We start from the raw sequence: 22,378 nt of genomic DNA, 5'->3' as shown, positions 1-22,378 counted from the left end.
AAGTTGAATAATCAAGTCAAACCAATAAAAAATATCCAAGAATTTTCAAAATCTCACTAAGAATCAGATATTACTATGCAAACTACTTCAAATGTACTTCCAGAGTTGTGTGTGTGCACCAAACCATATCCATTTCTTACCACAAACCATAACACAAATAGTATTGAAAAATCTCAAAATCATAAAGGCCTCAACTCCAAATTTCTCACATGTATTGAAAGTATTTTTATGGGAGAGATGACACTCTTGGAGTTGCAATTGTAACAATTAAAGCTCAAATGAGAGAGGATAGACTTTTTAGGACAAACAATCTGAACAAATATTGATCACAAGATAGGCAAATCACATAATTAGAATTCAAATGTAACGTCCTGCGTTTTGGGTACCTTGAAACGACTCGGGTCGGGATTGTTTTCCCCGAGTTAAGAATATTATTTTAAATAATATTATATTTGTTTGGAATTTATTTCCATGAGTTATTGCTAGCCAAATTATGAATTTGTGTTTAAAAGTCAAGATAAGACTTTCGGTCTTGGACCGACACAAAAACCCTAATCGGGTAAAAATCTCAGAAAATAAAATGAAAAACTATGGAAAATATATTTTGAGCATAAAATACATTCATAAAAATTAAATTTTGGTCAAAAATAATAACCAAAGAGAAAATGGAAATTTTAGGGCATTTTTGTGTTAAATGCTTAATTTTACCGAATTAGGGAATTTTATTCTATGAATGGACCTTAGGTTAAAATTTATTGTGTGATTAATTAAATTAAATGTGAGAGACATTTAATTTAATTATTATGTGTTAAGTTTTGTTTTAAAAACTTAATACGAATGAAAAAGGTTATAGGAAGTCAAATTGAATTTTTCTTCTTAAGAAATAATTATTAACCTTCGTATATATATAAAAAAATATAATCACATATATAAATAAAGGGTGGCCGGCCATGTGAGGGAAAAATATTAGGTAGACCAAATTAATTAAGTTTAATCTCATTTTTAAATATTAGGGTAAATAGACAAGTTGATAGTAAAACACTCAAGTGTTTTAAGGATATTTTAGAGAAGTCTAAACCCACCTAACCCCCCGAAGCCGACCACTCTCTCTCACTTTCACACTCATCTTTTATTGAAAACTCTCACTCAAGTTTTCTCTCCATCTTCAACCTCAAGAACACTAAGAAGGCTTGGAAGCATTAAGCTTTGGCCTAGGAATGGTTTCCCTAAGGTAAAGTTTCAAAAAACTTGACTTTGTAAAGTTTTTAACAATAGGTCTTTCAATAGCTAACTATCTATGTTGTTGGGGGATTTGGTTAAGCTATTGAGAGATTTTTTAAGGACTCAAAGCTAGTAGGAACATCAAAACCTAGAGCAAGAACAACAAAAGGTAAAAAGTTTACTTTTTATGGTTGTTATTGTATGGTTTTTATTTTTGAGCATTATTTTGTATATTTAATGCTTAAAGTTTCTTATTGGTGATGTAATAAGGCTATGGTAGTTTCTCTATAATTTTTATGATGCTTGTGTGTTAATTTTTTAAAATAGGGACCAAAATCCCTAAGGGTTCTAGTGAGAACCCTAAAACTAAATACAAGTTTTGAGCTGTGACTTCTAAGGGGTCAAGCATCCACTGTATATTGATTTTGTAAAATTTAATTGTACTATGATGTTTTTGAGATTGAGTACATAAAATTGAGCTTTTGAAACACTCAAAAATGTTTAAAAATGAGTGAGTTACGCTATTTCAAAATTTAGGTAAAAAACTGTTTTTTCGTATTCTTAATTTCGGGACCAAGTTTGGACAGCCACTTTATAGGGAAAATGAATCTAGTTTTTTCTAAAATTTGGTGGACATAAGGTTAGCATAACTTAGTATTCCACTATAAAATTTGATAACAAAATAATAAACAGTTTGAAAGTTATTAAGTGCCAAATTTTGGAAAAATTAAGGACTTGAAAATAAGGTCATTTTTACCTTATTGTTGGAAAATAATTTCACCAATAAAAAATGTTCCTTTTGACCTAAGATTTTACAAAGAACTAAATGGCATACCAAAAATGGAATTGGGAAATTTTGGTAACAACTGGGTAAGTAAATTTCAAGTTATGACCTAACAAAGTATGTAGTTCAAAATGTGAAAAATAAGATTTTCACACTTAGTGTAAAAATGAGATTTTGGAACTTACGGTAAAAAGTAAAATTTTGCTTATTGCGAGATAAAAAAATGGTAAGTCTTGAAAACATATTTTGACCTAAAATACCACTTTGAGTTTAGTGATAATTATTTTTATTAAAGAATTTTTATTCTTTCTAAAAATAAAAGAATTAATTTATTAATAAGTTAATAAATGAAAAGAGGGTTTAAAACCCTATATTTTGATAAAATAATTAAGTGAATTATTTTTGTAGTAAGTAAACTTGATTAATTGACTTCGAAAAAATTAACTAGTCAAGATGAGAAATTTTTAATAGTTTTCCTAATTAAGATAAAATTAGGCTACTTTCTTAAAACAGTTTTTAGAGATTAAAACCTTAAGAAAAATAAAAGGAAAATTAAGAGATTATTTTCTTGAAAAATAATTAAGGAATTTAATTAGTATTTTCTGGATATAATACCGGCTAAAATCTTTTATATAATTAACCGACTTGTGAAAGTATGGGTTAACCGACTTGTGAAAGTATGGGTTAATAGCGATACTTAAGATTTTTAGCGGATTGTGGGAAAATACTATTGTGATAGCCAAGCCTAGGTGTCGAGACAATAGGATAGGTCTCCCTGAGACTTAGGGTTTAGTCTCAAATTTTTGAGTATGGATTTCTTGAATGCGCTTAAAACCAAATAAGTATCATTAATCCTTACAAATGATTTTTAAAATGACCAAACTGCCAATAATAATAATAATGAATTATGAAGTGCCATAATTAATCTGAGTATATTGTATGGATAATTACAGTACTGGCTAAGAATAACTAGACTATACATTGGAGGGTGAAATCCTGCTGAGAGCTAGGGACTCAAAGTAAGTCAACTTCTATTGTATTGCTGCAACATGAAACGACTATTATATTGTATGTTAGTATAGAGACACATGCACATATATACACTGTCGTAGAAAGTTTCTTAGAGACGTTAGTCTAGTGGGTGCTGATTTAGAAAATATGAACGGTAGATATCTGTCATATCCTAGACGGCTGATCCCTGTCACACTGCTTGATTTTATTATGTCCAGTTCATTACTGTGATGAGTGGCCATGAGGTGAGGATTTCTGGTTTAAACCTAGAGACGCCAAAAATGAATGGGACCTAGGGGCCCTCATGCTTACTTAATCAGTGAACGGTTAGAACCCGAGAAAGTGCTCTGATAAGTTATTCCCAGATAGTAGCCATGAATATTGGCCATTCAGTGAGAGTGCCTAGAGATACTAGGGGTTGCCAAGTTTGAGTGAGACTGAACACCCTAGGGGAAACTGCTCACCAGCATCACTGATTAACATAGAAGTCTCTGTAAAACCATGTAACTTAGATTACACTCTTGGATAAGTAGTGATGCCCTAGGTAACTTGATGGTTATCCTTGTGATATTTTTACCTTGGATAAGTAGTGATGCCCTAGGTAACACGATAGTTACCCTTGATGGGGATATTTATTGGCTAGTTCTTAGTGTTGAGACTCAGTCCTCTCTTACAGATTAGCATTTATGTTGGAGGGTGTGTTATGCCCAAATTGTTCGAAGTTATCAAGCTTTGGTCTCGAATTATATTGTGATATATTATATCTGCTTGCTCTGGGATTTTCTGAGTGCAGGGATTTATTTGTTGATAAGAAATAGTTGTGATATAATATATCTGCTTGTTCTGGGATTTTCTGAGTGCATGAATTTATCAGTTTATATGAAATAATTTGTCATTGGTTATCAGGCATGACCATAAGTTTGTCAGGACGCTTTTGCGTTCTTGAAATTGATTGTGTAGGGTCCGGATGAATCCAGAACCCTAATTCTCTACATGCTTTTGTTTTAAAGTTGAACTTACTAAGAATTTTCGCTTACCTAGTTGTTTCCTATTGTAGGTAAGAACAAGGGCAAGGCAGAGCAGTGAGCGCTGGAGTCTACCTTGCGAATATACATGTGGACCAACCTTTTGGGAAGTCATTTTATTTTTGGAAATGTTGTGTTATTTTTATAAACTAGGTCACTCTACTCTTTATAAAATATGTTTGTATTTAAATGTTAAGTATGGTCATACGACTTTTAAAAAGTTTTTTTTTTTATACGGGTTTTTGAGACATTTGAACAAATGAAAACATTTATATTTCCGCATTATCGAGTCTTAAAAATCCAGGTCGTTACAACAAATGACAAACAACCTTTGGGATTTACAAAAGAAACTTGAAGAATAAAGAGCAAACTAAAATTGAATTATAAATAAAGAAAAGAACACCTTTCTTTTTTTTTTTTAGAAACATAAGAGGTGATGTTTCTTTCTTTCAATTTTTTTTAAATAGCAAAAAAAAAAAAAATTCTAACAATAACATTAAAAAAATAATATTATAAAGGAAATGGTGCTCTTATTCTCTATTTTTTTCTCTTTTTTTATTATTATTATTTTATATTTTTTTGACAAGAGGCAACACATAAATACATAAACAAAAAGAAGCAAGACAATAAAATTACAACAAAGGCTCTTTTGAACAAATTGAATATCCCTCTAGTGCATGTCATGCTTTAAATTCCCAAAATCTGATTTTACCAACTCAAATGATCAATAAAAGTTCGAAAAGTAGTTTTATCAACTCTCACAACTCACCAAGAAATGGAAAACTTTAAGCTTGAAATTTTTTTCTCAACTATTCGCGTTAACAACCATCTTACCACATGTTTGGAAAGTGCATTAAAGAACTCTAGAAATCACTTTGTAATAGCTAAACATAGCAAAAAAACAACTCAAACCAAAGATTTTTCAATCATGCTAAAAAATATTTGAGAAAATTTGACATAAAAATTTAACACAACCATGCAATTCTCCAATTGAATGCTCACCAAAGCTCACCACCCCAACCAAAAATCAGATAGTGTCCTCAATGTAAAAAAAAAAATGCAATGAAAAAGATAGGGAAAGAGAATACCTGGAAGATGACAATATCCATGGGGTGATATTTGAAACAACCTAATAACACAACACCAAAACAACAAAAAACGAAAACACACAAAAATAAAGGAAAGATAGAAAAATAAAATAAAATAAAAACAAGGAAAAACAAACCATTTAGAGTGTATAAACTTGGTCCTCTAGAAGGACCTCTTCAACATGACTGATACTCTCGATGTAATGCTTCAATCTATGGCCATTGACTCTAAAATTTCTCCCATAGGTTGGGTCCTCGACCTCAACAGAACTGTTGGGAAAAACTTGTTTTACCACAAATGGGAAAGTCCACCGCGATCTCAATTTCCCTGGGTGGAAATGCAACCGAGAATCATAAAGATGCACCTTTTGATTCACTTCAAAATGCTTTCGCAGGATCTGATTATCATGAGCAGATTTCATTTTTGCCTTATAGATCCTTGAATTTTCATATGCATCATTTCTCAACTCCTCAATTTCTGACAGCTGGAGTTTACAATTAATGCTTGCAGTACTAAGATCAAAGTTAAGGGCTTTGAAAACCCAATAAGCCTTATGCTCAAGTTCAACAGGAAAATGACATGCTTTCCCATTAACAAGCCGATAGGGAGACATCCTAATAGGGGATTTGAAAGCAGTACGGTATGCCCAAAGTGCGTCAAGAAGATGAGAAGACCAATCTTTTCAGTCGGGATTTACCGTTTTGGCCAGAATTTGTTTATCTCCTTATTGGCTAACTCTGCTTGCCCATTGGTTTGCAGATTATAGGAATTAGCAACCTTATGAAGTACACTGTACTTGCGCATGAGAGCCTCAAAAGACTTATTGCAAAAATGGGTGCCTTGATCACTAATGATAGCACGAGGAGTACCGAACCTTGACAATATATTATATTTCAAGAACTTGAAAACTATTGCATTATTATTGGTTCAACAGGGTACAACCTCAACCCATTTGGAAACATAATCCACAGTAAGGAGAATGTAAAGGTAACCAGAAGAAGATGGAAATGGTCTCATAAAATCTATGCTCCAACAATCAAATATCTCGATCACAAGAATTAGGTACAATGTTATCATATGACAGTGGGACAAAGAACCTAACTTCTGGCACCTCACACATGAACGACACAATTGATTGGTGTCTTTGAACAAAGTAAGCCAATAATGACCACATTGTAAGATTTTCACAGTAGTTTTCTTCACAGAGAAGTGACCACCACAAGCATCATTATGATAGAAGTTTAGAACACTAGACATCTCATCATCAAGGATGCATCTTCGCATGATCTGGTCGCGGAAATAGTTGAACAAGTATGGATCATTGCAGTAGAAATTACACATCTCTGACCAGAAACTTATGTCTATCTTGTGAACTCTACTCAAAAGGTAGTTTTTCTGTTACTAAGTAGTTGACAATATCAGCATACCAAGGTATCTTAGTAACAACAAGAAGATGTTCATTATGGAAATCATCATGAATAGGTGGACCATCAGCAGAATCGCTAAATTCAAGTCAGAACAAGTGATCCACAATGACATTTTCAACACATTTCTTGTCTTTGATTGTGATGTCAAATTCTTGCAAAAGAAGGATCCACCGTATTAAGCGCGCCTTAGCATCCTTTTTAGAAAGGAGGTACTTAAGGGCAGTATGATCTGTGAAGATCATAATAGGTGGGCCAATCAAGTAAGCTCATAATTTGTCAAGAGCAAAGACGACAGCAAGCAACTCTTTTTCAGTAGTGGAATAAAATAGTTCATTTGAGCACTATTAAGAGTTTGACTTTCATAATAAACAACAAAGGTTTTCCCCTCCATTCGTTGTCCCAAAACAGCTCCTGCAGTAAAATTGCTTGCATCACACATGATTTCAAAAGGAAAATTCCAATCAGGTGACTGCATAATAGGAGCGAAAGTCAATTTTGAAACAAGTGTGTAGAAAGCATCCTCACACTTAGGCATCCACTCAAAAGAAGCATCTTTGGCTAGGAGGTTACATAGCGAGCGAGAAATCGCTAAAAAGTTTTCAATGAATCTCCCATAAAAACCAGCATGCCCTAGAAAAGATCTAACATCTTTGATAGTGTTGGGAGTGGGCAATTTAGAAATGAGATCAATCTTAGATTGATCAACCTCAATTCTTCTTTTAGAGACAATGTGTCCCAAGACTATGCCTGATGATACCATGAAATGGCCTTTTTCCCAGTTGAGCACAAGACCTTTCTCAATGCTTCTTGTTAAGATAGCTTCTAAATTAAGAAGGCATGTGTCAAAAGAGTTTCCAAAGACCGTTAAATCATCCATGAATACTTCCAAACATTTTTCAACCATGTTGTTGAAAATACTCATCATTCACCTTTGGAAGGTGGTTGGTGCATTACACAGTCCAATGGCATACGCTGAAAAGCATAAGTACTGAAGGGACATGTGAAAGTGGTCTTATCTTGATCCTCCAAAGCAATCTCAATTTTATAATAGCTTGAATAACCATCTACAAAGAAATAGAAAGGATAACCAGCAACACGTTCAAGGATTTGGTTAATGAATGGAAGTGGGAAATGATCTTTGCGGGTGGCATAATTCAACTTTCGATAGTCAATGCACATGCACCAACCCGTCACAATTCTTGTGGGGACAAGGGCCCCTTTCTAATTTTCAACAATAATTACACCTGAATTTTTGGGTGCTACTTGAGTTGGACTGGCCCATTTGCTATCAACAACTGGATAATTGATGTCAGCGTTAAGAAGTATTAGTACATCATTTTTAACCACATCTTTCATTGTGAGGTTTAGTCTTCTTTGAGGATCTCTTTGAGGGATTGTCCCGTCCTCCAAATTTATTTGATGGGAAAAAATTAGAGGGCTAATACCTTTAATATTAGGAATTGTCCAACATAAAGCATATTTAAGCTTTTCCAATAGCTTAACTAACTACATTTCTTGTGAAGGATCAAGTTTGGATGAAATGAAAGCAGGAAAGGTATCACCATCTCCCAGGAAGACATGTTTTAAACCCTTAGGCAGTTGGGCTAACTTAACAATGGGAACTTCTTCAATAGAAGGTTTTGGCTTTTCCCTTTCACTAGGTAGCTCTTCGAAGTGAGGTTTCCAAAACTTTGTTCTTCCATTTTGTGAGTCTTTGTAATTGGCAATTTCATTAATTAAGTCATCAAAACCATAACTTTCAGGAACAGAGAGGAGTTCATCAAGATCATCAAATTTTCTTTAGAATTGAATCCCCTTAGGAATGAGCGTGTCAATCAAAAATGTCTTATAACACTCGTCATCATCATGTGGTTGCTTTGCAACATGAAAAACATTGACCTCGAGAGTCATATTCCCAAAATATATTTTCATGAGACAATTCCAACAGTTTATAAAGGCATTAGATGTAGCAAGGAAAGACCTTCCAAGTATGATAGGGATTTTTGACTCCATGTTAACCACGGATTGAATATAGAGAATGAGAAAGTCATCGAGGTAATAGAATTTGTCAACTTGAACAAGAACATCCTCAACAATACCTTGAGGCTTCTTAATAGAACGATTAGCCAGATGTAAGACTATAGAAGTAGGCTTGATTTCACCAAGACCAAGTTGCGACTAGACAGAATAAGGCATGAGATTGATACTCGCTCCTAAGTCTAGCAAAGCTTGGCTGAATTCATAAGTCTCAATTTGGCAAGAAATGGCAGGACAACCAGGATCTTTGTATTTTGGCGGTGTCTTTTGTTCAATCACCGCACATATTTGTTCAGTCAAGAAAGCAGTCTTCTTGACATGATGCTTCCTTTTTACAGTGCAATGATTCCTGATGATCTTAGCATATGCTGGCACTTGTTTGATGATGTGAAGCAAATGAAGATTTATCTTCACTTGTGTCAAGTGCTCAAGGATTTCTCCTTGATTTTTCAGGAATTTTCCCAGCAGGTGTTAGAGCCTGGGGAAATGGCATTTTTGCAGAAGCATTGGATGGCACACTCTCAGGGACAACATTTGGAGATTTTGAAGTAGTAGTTGGTATGGGTGGATCTTCCAAAGCTTTACCACTTCTATTTGTGATGGCATTAACCTCCTTAATGTTTTGATTGTTAGAGCTGGAGGATTTAGCCATATGCTGCCCTTGTGCATTGAATTGAGGCTGAGAAGGAAGTTTGCCTCTTTCAGAAATAGCCAAGGATCCAGTCAGTTTTGCAAAATTGGCTTTTTATTTCCTTGATTTCTTCCTTCATTTGGCAATTTGTTTTGGCTCGCTCCTCCATGAATGCGTGAAGGGTATTCTCAAGAGAACTCCTCTGTGGTGGAGCATTGTACTGTGGAGTGAACTGAGCTTTTGATGGTTGAGACTGGTGCTCATTTCTCCATTGCACTTCAGAAGATTGTGCTTGGTTGGGATCTGTCCAACTGAAATTTGGGTGGTTTCTCCAACCAAGGTTGTATGTATGAGAGAATGTCTTATTATAGGCCCCTAAGGCATTGCATTGCTCTTCATAAACCCCCTTCATTTCACTAAAATCTAAGCAGTCCTTAGCTAAATGATCCATCCCTCCACATATAAAACATGGCTCATGTGCTTCTACACTGGCAATCATATGTTGTCCTTGACAACCTTTTGTCTTAAATGCTTCAAGTTGCTTTGTTAAGGACTCAACTTGGGCCATGAGACTATCCTCCTCCCTCAATTGGTAAATTTGTGCTGGTCGATTTCTGTTGGTGCTTTCAGTAGCACTTGGACCAGTCAAGGTGTGCGATTTTTCAACAAGATCATTGAGAGATTCAAATGCTTCTTTTGGATCTTTTTGAAGGGGTTCAACGTTGCACATCATTTCTACAAATTGGCGTTCACGAATAGTGAGACCTTCATAGAAATAGCTGATTAGGCACCATTTTTCATAGCCATGGTGGGGACAAAGATTCAAGAGTTCTTTAAACCTTTCCCAGACATGATAGAGAGTTTCATTAACATTTTGGGAAAAGGTAGAAATATGTCTTTTTAAGCCATTGGTCTTGTGGTTAGGGAAGTATTCGTGAAAGAATGACTATGTCATTTCATCCCATGTTCCAATATACCTAGGTCTCAGATAGTATAACCAGCTTTTAGCCTTATCCTTCTAAGGGAGGGAAAAAACTTCAATCGCACAGAATCTGTGATATTAGCTTGGTTATAGAAAGTGGCTACCACCTCCTCAAATTTCCTAATATGCACATAAGGATTTTCATTTTCTAGATCATGGAAATTTAGCAGGAGTTGAATCATGCTAGGTTTAAATTCAAAGTTAGGCATATTAGGCGGAAAGATTATACAAGAAGGGTGGAGATAATCATTAAGACTTCTCTGTTGAATTTCCTCGTTATGAGCCATTGCGAAAGGATTATGAGCAATTGTTGAAGTAGCAAAAGCAGTGTTGGATGTATCGGAAGAGTTGTCTCTAGGGGTGTCGGGTCTCCTTACAAATCTCCCTAGTTCATCACTATAACGATTCATCCACTTTTAAAAATGAGAATTTTTTATTATTTTTTTTGTTAAACTTGTTCCTTGGTAGAATTGGAGGTTTTAGAATAATCTCACATGTTTCACCAGAACTCCCCGAGATTACTAGATGAGTATGTAGAATCAAAATTCAAACCTTTTCAACGAAATTACATATATAAGTAAAGTAAATTTAATTATTTTGAAAGAACAAGATTGGTCTTTTAAATAGTAACAAGTTCGAAAATGTAATAATACAAGGTCATACACAAGAAAAATTCCCAGGCCGATTGGGAAGGTTGCCAAGGTACCACTTCGTCCCACACTTTTCTAGACAGAATCAAGGTTCCCAAGAAAGTGTAGAGGGTACGCTATCACAAACCTTAAAAGCCAATATTTCTAGACAAATTACTCTCAGTTTTTACCACTTGTAGCATTACACTATTGTTCCCAATACTAATTGTTTTATGCTTTTTTTTAAGAATTTTATGAGGATTTTTTTTTTCAAAACAAGAGTTGAAGAAAAACAATCTAATTAAAGATAATCTAAAACCTAACGTTACAAAAATTATTGGACCTAAGCTATTATCTACAAATTTGAAATCTATAAATTTAAAGTTAAAATATAAAAATAGAAACAAAATAATTAAATGGCAAATAGTTACAATTTTAACTATAAATGATAATTTAGAGGCAATCAATTTTAAAAAAAAATAAAAAATATACTAAAATAAAACGCATAAAAACTAAACAAGTAATTGACAATTTTTTTTAAACTAGCATACGTGATCATTTTTTTTTTCAGAATCACTAAAATTTGTATGTAAACTAAAGACAAACTAAAATTGTAGACAAGTAGTCGTAAAACTAGCAACTGAATTTTTTTTATTAAGCCAACAGACTAAAAAAAAATTACTAGTAATTATATATATTAAGGACGAAAAAAATGCAAAATAAACAAAGAATCACTAGGCACTTTTTTTATAAGAGAAATAATTCAAACAAATAAAAGACACTACTAACAATAAAATAAAGTGGTAACAACAATACTACATACAAAGAAAACAAATAATAAAACTAAAATTACTTACCTCTTGGTCGTGTATTCTACTAAACTTTTGATTTCTATCTCTCCGGTAAAGGCGCCAAACTTTGATTACGCTCAAACTTGTCTTCACAAAGCGGTAGTTGTAGTATAGTATGAGCGGTCGTGTCCACAGAGAGATATCTTAAACAAAAGATAATTAGTAGAACTAAAGCACAAAAGTAAAGAAATAGTTGGTAGATTTTGAGAAAATATTGATAATAAAATTGATAGGAAAATTCAATAACAAAAGTGATAAGGTTTCAATAATCACCTATATGTTTAGCTCATTTATTTGAGTTTTGATTCACACATATAACACAATTAAATTGTTCACTTCCAAACAATTTAATTAGAAGATTAAACTTAAAAAACATATATACTAAAATATATTTGAGTAATAAAAATTCTCACCTTAAGAACATAGAAAATAATCTTATGAAAAATTTAAGAATGATAATATACATTATTATCAATAATGTAATAAAAGACTAATCATAAAATTAAAATATATGTCAATATATTTATACTAATTATATTCACATAGAAAAGCATGACTATTTCTATATAATACTATATAAATAAATATATTGATATAGAGATTGAGAAAAAAAAATAGACGAAAAGATATTACTCAAATTTATATAATTTAGGCACTTGGTGAAACAAAACACAAATAAACTTTACCTCACATATAAGATCATTTTTTACCTTATTTAGGAAATTAGCCTAGAATGCTAGTCGTTTTCACAATATTCTAAAGAAAAAATATGAAAAGAATTAGACAAAATGAGACTAAATTCTACTATAGTTTTGCTAATAAAAAATTACATTCTAATATGTACAAGAGGTCCCCTTTATATAGTATTTGACAAGCCAAAACTAGACCAAAACCGCTCAGTAGGAAAATGAAATACTAATTAATTAGAATTAAAATTCTCATTAATTTGCCTTTAATATAAATAAAAAGAGATTTGGAAACTCATTTAACAAATTCATTTCTGTCATTTTTCAAATGTGAATATGGTGGTGTAGTCCTTGAATTGCGTGGAAATCAATCAAGTAATTGATGTTGAATTAGGAATTTGGTCACACGTGAAGACAATTTGCAATATCATCGGTGCACACTAACTGCTGGCAAAGCTCAACGTCACATTGTAGCAATTGTTAGCTTGAGGACAAGACTCTAATGCAATGGTTTGGGCTCTTCTTTATTGGCTTTTATTTCTTTGAGCATTTCATTTAATTATTTTGCAATTTTTTCACATTTTTCAACAAAATCAAACAAATTAATTAAAATCACAAATTTTCATATCAAATAAATATTTTATGTTAATTTCATGAAAATATATAATTAAAATGTAATTTATTTAGATATTTTTACTTGCAAAAGTGCATTTTCATGCACTAATCATGTAGAGTTCAAAGAACTTTACTTAGCTAAGTTAGATAGTAGTATAATAGTAATAATAGTATTATCTTTATGACTGTAGATTTTTGGTTTAGACCGGGATTTATTTGGACACTCATAGTACGTAACACTTGTAGATTTTCTAAGTTTAACCTATAGTTTAAGAATATTAATTTTAACCTAAGGTTTGATTAATATGACTGATATTGAGGGTAATATTTATTATATTATAAGGTTTAGATAAGACCCAATAAGATAATAGCACATGTCATATATATGTTTAATAATGATTAAGTATTTTGAGGAATAAATTTATTAAGGTTCTATTCACATTTTGGTTCAAGGTATTCCAAACTCTAGTCCATTTCTGTATTATTTTCTATAAGTTCCCATAGTCTTCTACTTAGTATTCTAACCTTATTCTTTATTCTTGGTTAGGAAATCTAAGTTCTTGAGCATACGATTCTTGGTAAGTGTATTTTAATGGTATAGTTCCTTCATCACTTTCATCCATTTTCTTCAATATACTCACCTTGTTATAAATGGTTTTTAGGAGTGTTCCAAAGTTCCAAATCTATTCTCATATCCCGGTAATTTTGGTAAGGAAAATAGGATAGGATTTATGTGTTATATGATTTTATATGTTATCTTATGATTTTATGTTATGTAATATGCTATGTTAAGTATGTTTGTAGACTTGGGCATATGACCTATACAACTAACAAGCCCCAAATAGATTATGGGCATATGACTTGCTTAGTTAGCAAGCCCCACTAATCTAATGGGCATATGACTTGTTTAGTTTATGGGACCCCAAGTAATAATGGCCATTATAGTATGTATGTGACATAAGTGTTATGATATGTTTTATGTTTCTTTATGAAATTTATGTATACGATTTATGTGTTAGATTTTCCTTGCTGGGCATTAGGCTCACTCCTTTTTGTTCATATGTGCAGGAAAATAGCTTTAGTGGCGGGAAAGGTTCTTGGAAGCTTGGAAAATGTGTATTGAGGCTGAATGGATTCAAAGAGCCGAAAGTTTTGATTCGAGGATGAAGTCTTTACTTATGGTTTTATGTGTATTTTTCCGCATTTATTTATGTAATCTCTTTTAATTATAGTTATGTTATGTTTTGATTTTAAAACAATGGGATCCCATATCCTAACTTAAATTTTATGTAAGTTTAACCTTTACTTTTACAAGTTTTTAATAAAGTTATGATCTTTTCACTTGTAAGTTCTATTAAGGATTATGGTCTATGTGTAGTTTTCATTAATGGTCCAAAGTCTAGAGTAGTTGGGTCATTACAAATCATCACCCTAGGAGATGATACGTGAGTTGTTTTTAAAATACTTGAGTTCATCTTAATATATTATCTGGTCGCGTATAATGCGATTTTGGGACGACTCGTGCTGATGACTTTTGAGGCCATCACCTCGATCATACACCTGGCGATGAAGTTTCCCTCAGCCTCAGGTATATGTACCGTAAGAGGAGACCACCTCACTACCATAGAATGCTACAACATTTCCATGAAGGGAAAATCACAACCCGGACAACAAGCAATGGTCAAAAGTGAAGGAAATGAGGAGCCCCGGATGATGGAAGTTATCCAGGGGGAGAACCTCAAGAAGGAAATAACGAGGTTGCCAAATAGGAGGACATCCATGATTAGGTGAAGACAGTTCTTAGCTCCAAGCCCTAGAGGAGCTCGGCTCAAAGAAATTAGTATCGACCCAGAAACACCTTCAAGAGTTGTAAAAGTTTGGGAAAACCCTTGGAGCTGAAAAGAACAAAGATTTCGTCGAATTCTTGAGAAAGAACTTGGACGTCTTCACTTGGTTGCACGAAGATATGGCGGGAATCATTCCTAGTGTAATTGTAATGTCCTCCTATTCATGGACCGTTACACTGTGCACTTTAGATAGTGTTAGATTTGTTAATCAAGTCATTTGGTTATAAACGTGTAACTAAGGTTAATGTAAAGAGTTAGGGTTAAAAATATTGGTCAAAGGAAACATTTCATTTAAAAGTTTAATACATACATGGGATCCAAAAGGTTACAAACAGATGTTTGAAAAGGTATATACAATCAAAAGTTACAACCAGGCGGCCTAAGTGGCAAAATAAGGGATACAACCCATGTTCCTCTGAGATATCATCGGTTGTGGTGGATGAGCAACCGCATATATACATGCCGCCACCGACGCTCTCCAACTCATGGCTGGTCTAGCTTTCCTTTCCCTTTATCTGCACCACCACTACTACAATCTGGACATCAGTCATCGGCCATGAGAGGTCGGTTCTGCTTAAACTGACTTACCACATGTTCATAAGTCGGTTTACACAGAACCGACTTATCATGTATAACAAAGGTAAGCATGGGAGGTCGGTTACGCAAGAACCGACTTACCATGTTGACATGGTAGGTCGGTTCACATTGAACCGACCTCCCATGCTTGAAGATGTCATAGTAAGTCGGTTCCTGCAAAACTGACCTGCCATGTTAATCATGGGAGGTCAGTTCTGTGTGAACCGACTTACTATGTCCTACATTTCTAACATAGTATGTCGGTACTATATGAACTGACTTATCATGTCACATTTTTATTTATTTTAAAGTATTTGAATTTTAAAATACAATAATTTATTTAGTAGTGTATGAAATAAATGTAAAATTTTTATAGTTGTCAATCTACATTATAATGTTTTGAAATATAAATAGATGAATCAGATTAATCAATTATTTATAATATAAAAAATAATTATATTTTATAATGAAAAAATATTTTAATTGAATATAGTATTTATAATTTAAAATAAAAAAACTTTATAAATATTTTAATGTATTTAATTAATATTTTTTTAAATGACATGGAAGGTCGGTTGTGTAGGAACTGACTTTTCATGTGACATGGTAAGTCGGTTCTATGGACTGACCTATCATGTCATTATAAAAATATATTATTAAAGATAGTCTAATTTGTTTTTGTATTATTTGAATTTTAAAATATATTACTTTATTAAACAATACATATATGTAATTGATTTGTGAATGCAATAAGTATAAAAAATATATACTTATTAATATTACATATATTATAATTTTTTAAATATTAATTAATTAATTATTCGAAATTAAAAAAATTTAATTTAGTTTTTAATAAGAAAATATTTTAATTTATAAATATTTGAAAAAAAATAAACTAAATAAGTTGGAGATTTATAATTTTAAAATAAAATATCAACATATTAAAGTTATATATTTATTAATTTTAACATCATAAGTCGGTTCTAGAATAGACATATCATGCTGCATCATATATCAATTGCTAATGTACTGACTTACCATGTTAAAATTATATATTTTTAGTTTTAATATCATAAGTTCAATTTTAGAAATGACTTATGATACTTCATCATATGTCGCTTGGTATTGGAGACATAGCAAGTTAAAATTAGGGTGGAAAATAAAATTAAGATCCCGCGCTCTTATTCTTCACTGTACACCCCCGCGAAAAAAAATTCTTCTCGTCTTCTTCATTCCGCCAGCAACCCAAACTGCAGACACTCTCCCTCCCCAACTCCGGTCACTCAGCTTCACGATCTCATCATCTCAGCTCCCTTCGGCATCAACTCTCACTGTAACCTCTCTAGAATCGCCTCCTTCTTCTTCAAATTTCGGCATCCTCGGCAATCGCACGGGTTTGGGCATAACAAAAGGCCAATCGTAAAGGTGCGCTTGGGTTTAGATATTGGAAAATCTGTTGGTTCGGTACATAGATTTGGATTAAGAGATTGAGTTCGGTACGTGAGTTCTAAATTCGTTTTTAATTTATTTATGTTTATATGATCTATATTTTATATACAATATTATGGTTCTTTTTAACTTTTAGATACTGAAATGGATAGTTTAAATAGCTTCTCTTGATTGCTTTTATCATTCTGCAGAGTGTTGGAAGCGTGAAATAAGTTTTAATGTTGAGATTTATGTTAATGATTAATCGATTTTATTTCTGTTTTTTATTTCTGGGTTGTTCTTAATTTGTCTATATATATGGAGATGAATTTGATTTTGATTTTGATTGTGAGGATATGTATTACCATCATTAAGTTTTGTCCTTTGGATCCCTCCAAAGGATAAGTAGTAGTGATCAAAAGTCATGTTGACGTTTCTTTAGGAAAGAAAAACGTGTGGTACTGGTCGATATTCAGTGCCGAAATTAACCAATACTGAATCACATCATTATCATATCAATCTATATATATATATGTGAATATATTCATATGAACATGTGAATCATTTCGATATATAGTATAGTAAGATATGCATGATTGTTCTTTACCAGAAATATCACAGATTTTATTATTATTTTTTTTATAAAAATCACTAATATCTAGAGATCAAATTATTTTTCTTATGGAGGATAGAAAAAAGTTAAGATGTGATGAAAATGAAGCTTTCTAGCTTTTCCACTCTCTCTCTCTACAGAATTTTACTTGTATAATTAGAACTTTAGAAGGGGATTTTGTTTACAAACTATCAACATATATGGATAAATATTAATTATTAGTTAGTTATTTAACAAATTATCTTTGTCTTTAATCTCAAATAATCTTTTCAAAGTCACATATTCATATGCTTAGATACTGATATAGATATTTAGCTAATAGAACTCATAAAAGTTGGTTGTTATATACCTATACGTAGAAAAGAAGGTAGAGACTTCTAGAAGAGTCTTTATAACATCTATTTTTTATGCTCACTTTATGTCTAATAATAATAATAATAATGAGGACAAACATCTACACATATTCTTTTTGTATATATATATATATAGAGAAGGCAAATGTAATTAGTATATATATACTTAATAGATTCAACGGTGGTCCTATGTTAGAACAGAGGAAAAACAGAGAAATGAGAGAAGACTAATCTGGAGAAAATGAAGTGTTTTAAAAAACTGACACGGTCGGCACTGAACAGCAAAGGCTTGCTATATTTATAATCCAGTTGAATATACCAATTGAGAATGGATTGTTAGAAACCTATAACTGCTAAAACAAAAAGTTATAACAGTGAAGAGTATACATTTAAGTACAATAGTTTACATCATATGTATAACATGTTGAATTTGGACTGTTTTACCACTTGATTACTATTTAGAGTGGACTTTATTCTTCATAAACTTGCTGATAATGACTGTCATCAGAAATATAATTATGGGAAAGAAAATGTTCTATCAAATCTATATTATATTAGATTAATACTATTAATGCATGTGGTCTATTAAATTAAAAAGGATTCAGTATATATTAAAAAGGATCACATTGGTCTTTGCTTTTATGTGCTCAGGGGGTCATTAATTGGACACTAGTTGAAAATATTTGTATATGTTTAACAGATGGAGAGTTAGCTGCAATATATGCATTTAGAAAGGTTCTTTTATATGCAGTCTTTGTATTTTGATTGTGACAACCATATGTAATTTTGTATTCTATTTTATCTTGCTTTCTCCTCCAGCTTAAAATTTGAATTGGTACTTATTTTAATTTTCTTCTTGTAAACCAGTGTCATACAGCAGCAAGACCTGTGATATTGGAGCCTGTTATGCTGGCAAATTTGTAAGTACCCACATAATTAGACAATAGTACCAGATTTTGCTACAAACTTAAATCATTAAAACTAGCTATATAAATCTTGATCACAAAGAAAAACAAAATGGCAATCACAAAACCATGAGACCTGTAGATTTTACTATTGATTTTAATTTTTGTAGTGGTTTAATATATAACTAATTATAGTCATGTGCAACCAACCTACTTAAACAAGCATTTTTTCCAAATTGCAGGTGAAGTGCAGTGTGAGCAGCCAAACAATTCATTATACACTTTCACAGGCAATCTCATTTTTCAGAAGCAAACTATACCTCTCACCCAAACCAACTCCTGCTGAGAGTAAGACATGATTAATTTCTCCTCTTGCATTTTTTTTTCTTTTCAATATGAGGTTTAGAAAGTTAATTAAGATTGTGTTTTTGCCCTTGCTTACAATTCTATCAATGTTTGTTGCAAATGTATTTGAATGATGGACAGGAAAATTTATGAAGCAGCACCATGTTGCTCGCAAATTCTTCTAAATTTTTTGATATTGGTAGAATGTAGAAGATACTTTATCTTGGTTTATATAAGCCAGTCATTAATCTGGAAGCAGTACCTTGTTGGTCTCTTTGTCCCAGAGTTTTATCCATATCGGGTTTAATTTAATATAATTACTATGAATTGACATTGGGACTTTATCATGTGTAATCAGGGATGCAGTCTAAGGAACACTGAGTATATTGTTGGGGCTGTTATGTTCTCAGGTCATGAAACAAAGGTTCGTTTCCAAGAATTCCTGTTGTTTTCTTTCTGTGGTACCTCTTCCTTATACGTCTTTTCTGTCACTTGCCAATTTGATTTACCTTTCAATTGAATTTTTGCAGGTAATGATGAATGCCATGAATGTTCCTTCCAAAAGAAGTACACTAGAGAGAAAACTTGACAAACTTATACTTACACTTTTTGGAACCCTCTTTCTCATGTGTCTCATTGGAGCTATTGGCAGGTTTGATGCCCACTAGACTATATTTCATTGTTGTTTAATATGTAGTTGCCAGCTTGAAAATGTATGCTTTTGATATTCTGCAGCGGTGTATTCATCAATCGCAAGTACTTCTACTTGGGTCTAAATGAAGGTGTATAAGATCAGTTCAATCCTCAAAAACATTTTGTGGTAACATATTTATACAGAAATGAACTATATTATAGAATGATATTTTGTTGGTAGTTGCTACTTTGCTTGACAGTTTGTTCTATTTTGCCTGCTAAATTATGTTTATTGGTATACAGGTTGCTATTCTTACTATGTTCACTCTTATTACTCTATATTCAACCATCATTCCTATATCTCTTTATTTTAATTGAGAATGATTTATATATCTCACAAGAAGATATAGTCCATGTTGGCTTAATGGAAGAGATTGGAGCATCATGTGTATCGTTATATATCAGGTATCAAATATTTTTAAAATAATTATAAGTTTGTTCATAACTTATTTTATAAATTTAACAGAGATATATTTTTTATGTAGGATTTTATACTTCCAATTAGTGAAAAGAGAGATCAGTCACTTTTTTCGTTTTGTTGAGCTAATGTGGTTATCAAATGTTGGATCCACTGAAGAAGAACGAGTTGAATGGGTATCAAAGCGTATGATTGATTCAAATCCGGGTCAGATGTGGTTGTTGCCATATCATAAGGGGTAAGTTTTTTACTTTTAGTATTTTGTTAGTGAATATATATAATATTAATAATGAAATATTTTTGTGTTTATGTTAGAAAGCATTGGATGCTTAAAATAATTGATTTTGATCACCAATTGTGCTATTTCCTGGATTCTCTTCACAATTTTCCACCAAATGAAATCAAATCTCTCATTTCTCGGTAAAAATCTAACCAAGTAACTGCATACTCTTTAATTCATTTAAAATTAACAACATCTAAATGTTTATGTTATTATTATTTAGTGTCTTTCAACATTTACGCACAATTAATGCAAAAACTAAGGAAGTCGCGTGGAGAACAGTTAAGTGTCCTCGTCAACCATTACAATCAGTACAATGTGGGTTCTATGTTATGAGGATGATGAAGGACTTCGTGACAAATGAGTTTTCAATGTGATGGCTAACTAGTAACGTAAGTGAAAATATTCATTATTAAAGTTCTAGCTTTACCTTAAGATTAAGTAAATTAATTCAACTCATGCAATGAATTTTGTTTTAGTGTGGCGGGAAGAACTATTACACAAAGGATGAGATCAATGAAGTACGTGAAGAATGGGCACAATGCGTTATGGATTTGATGAGTACTACATAGGTCCACCTACTTTTGTTAACTTAGACTTTTAATGAGATATACTTACAATGTTAACTTAAACTTTCTTGAAGATATACACACTTTTGTTGTCCAACTATAGTTTACAATGCTTATATGAGTCATTTTGTAATTAACTTAAGACTCGTTATTTTAGATACTTAGTTCAAATTCTAGTATTTTATATTATTGTGATATATGTTTTGTTTTGTTCAGTTTGTTTGTATAAAAAGCATGATTTGTTTTGGGCGTAATATACTTTTTAAGAAAAAAACACCATAAGTCGGTTCTACTAAAACTAACAATAGATGTCTACACCATAAGTCGGCTGTGAACCGACATATCATATTTTACACCAGAGGTCGGTGTACAACTGACCTACCATGTCTTACACTAGAGGTCGGTTTGCAACCGACATACCATTTCTTACACCAGATGTCGGTTTTCCACCGACGTACCATGTCTTACACCAGATGTCGGTTTGGTGCCAACTGATCTACCACGTTCTTACATCATAAGTCACTGCATGGGAAGTCAGTTCCCAACCGACTTATGAACATTCAGATGTCAGTTTTTAACCGACTTATCATGTAATTTTTGTAGTAGTGCACATAGCACCCGTGAGCCAAGGCTTAATAAGAAAACTTAAACATGTGCATGAACAGTAAATATAGATTCCAAATACATATCTAGAATGCCCAGCAGTAATAACCTACTCATGCATGCATGCAGACAATTACAAATAAATGATCATTGTATCATTCTAGGGCCCGATGCCCTGAATAGATGACCATAGAGTCAACCTGGGGCCTTATGCCCTAGCTATGTGACCATAGAGTCACTTGGGGCCCTTGCCCTTAGCTCCAAGTAACTAACCATAGAGCTAGCCAAGCGCTTTACTTTCCAATGACCATAGAGTCGGCCAATGTAAAAGTACATCTATGATTAGGCCTAGGCTTCTCGACTTGCGCGCAGTGCACTATTGCCGCCATTGACTAATAAGTCGAGGCTTTAATCAGACATTCAGATAACCAAACAAACAGATACAAATACAAATAAGTATACTTCAAACAATACAAGTATGCATACATATAATTCAAGGTATCTTAACCAATCAAACACAAACACGATAATAACCATGTTCCTTAACGGGGTCGAGCCCTACCTATGCAAACAAGGCAAGCATTCATTAAACAATTATCCAGACACAGAGCATTCAAGCATAACCTAAATCACGTTCATTCTCAGGTGCTGAGTCCTATTCATAATTATAATCAACAGCCAAGTCAAGCCCTAATCACATATATAGCGTATTGGGTGTAGTTTTCTTACCTTAGGTTCAAATGCAATGTATATTAAGAAC

At 32.6% G+C, this 22,378-nt stretch overlaps 1 long non-coding RNA gene and 1 other non-coding gene across 4 annotated transcripts; both read left to right on the top strand.

Moving 5' to 3' along the window:
- Positions 1-10,025: 10,025 nt before the first annotated feature.
- On the top strand, positions 10,026-10,133 carry LOC133827818 (small nucleolar RNA R71). Its single transcript, XR_009890469.1, has one exon. It is a non-coding gene; the product is annotated as a small nucleolar RNA R71 (small nucleolar RNA).
- A 6,395-nt stretch (positions 10,134-16,528) lies between these two features.
- Positions 16,529-21,230, top strand: LOC133823261 (uncharacterized). Of its 3 annotated transcripts, none has more exons than XR_009888212.1 (11): positions 16,530-16,836; positions 18,673-18,725; positions 18,953-19,058; positions 19,414-19,479; positions 19,586-19,707; positions 19,791-19,875; positions 19,992-20,153; positions 20,234-20,404; positions 20,482-20,586; positions 20,670-20,838; positions 20,926-21,230. It is a non-coding gene; the product is annotated as an uncharacterized LOC133823261 (long non-coding RNA). The 3 variants fall into 3 exon arrangements; XR_009888211.1 differs by having other exon boundaries at positions 16,530-16,907; XR_009888213.1 differs by lacking the exon at positions 20,482-20,586 and having other exon boundaries at positions 16,529-16,907.
- The last annotated feature ends 1,148 nt before the right edge of the window (positions 21,231-22,378 follow it).

Source organism: Humulus lupulus, chromosome 3 (genome assembly GCF_963169125.1).
Source record: "Humulus lupulus chromosome 3, drHumLupu1.1, whole genome shotgun sequence".
Taxonomy (NCBI): Eukaryota; Viridiplantae; Streptophyta; class Magnoliopsida; order Rosales; family Cannabaceae; genus Humulus; species Humulus lupulus.
The sequence above is the reverse complement of the archived record's forward strand: the minus strand, read 5'-3'. Positions and strand labels throughout refer to the sequence as shown.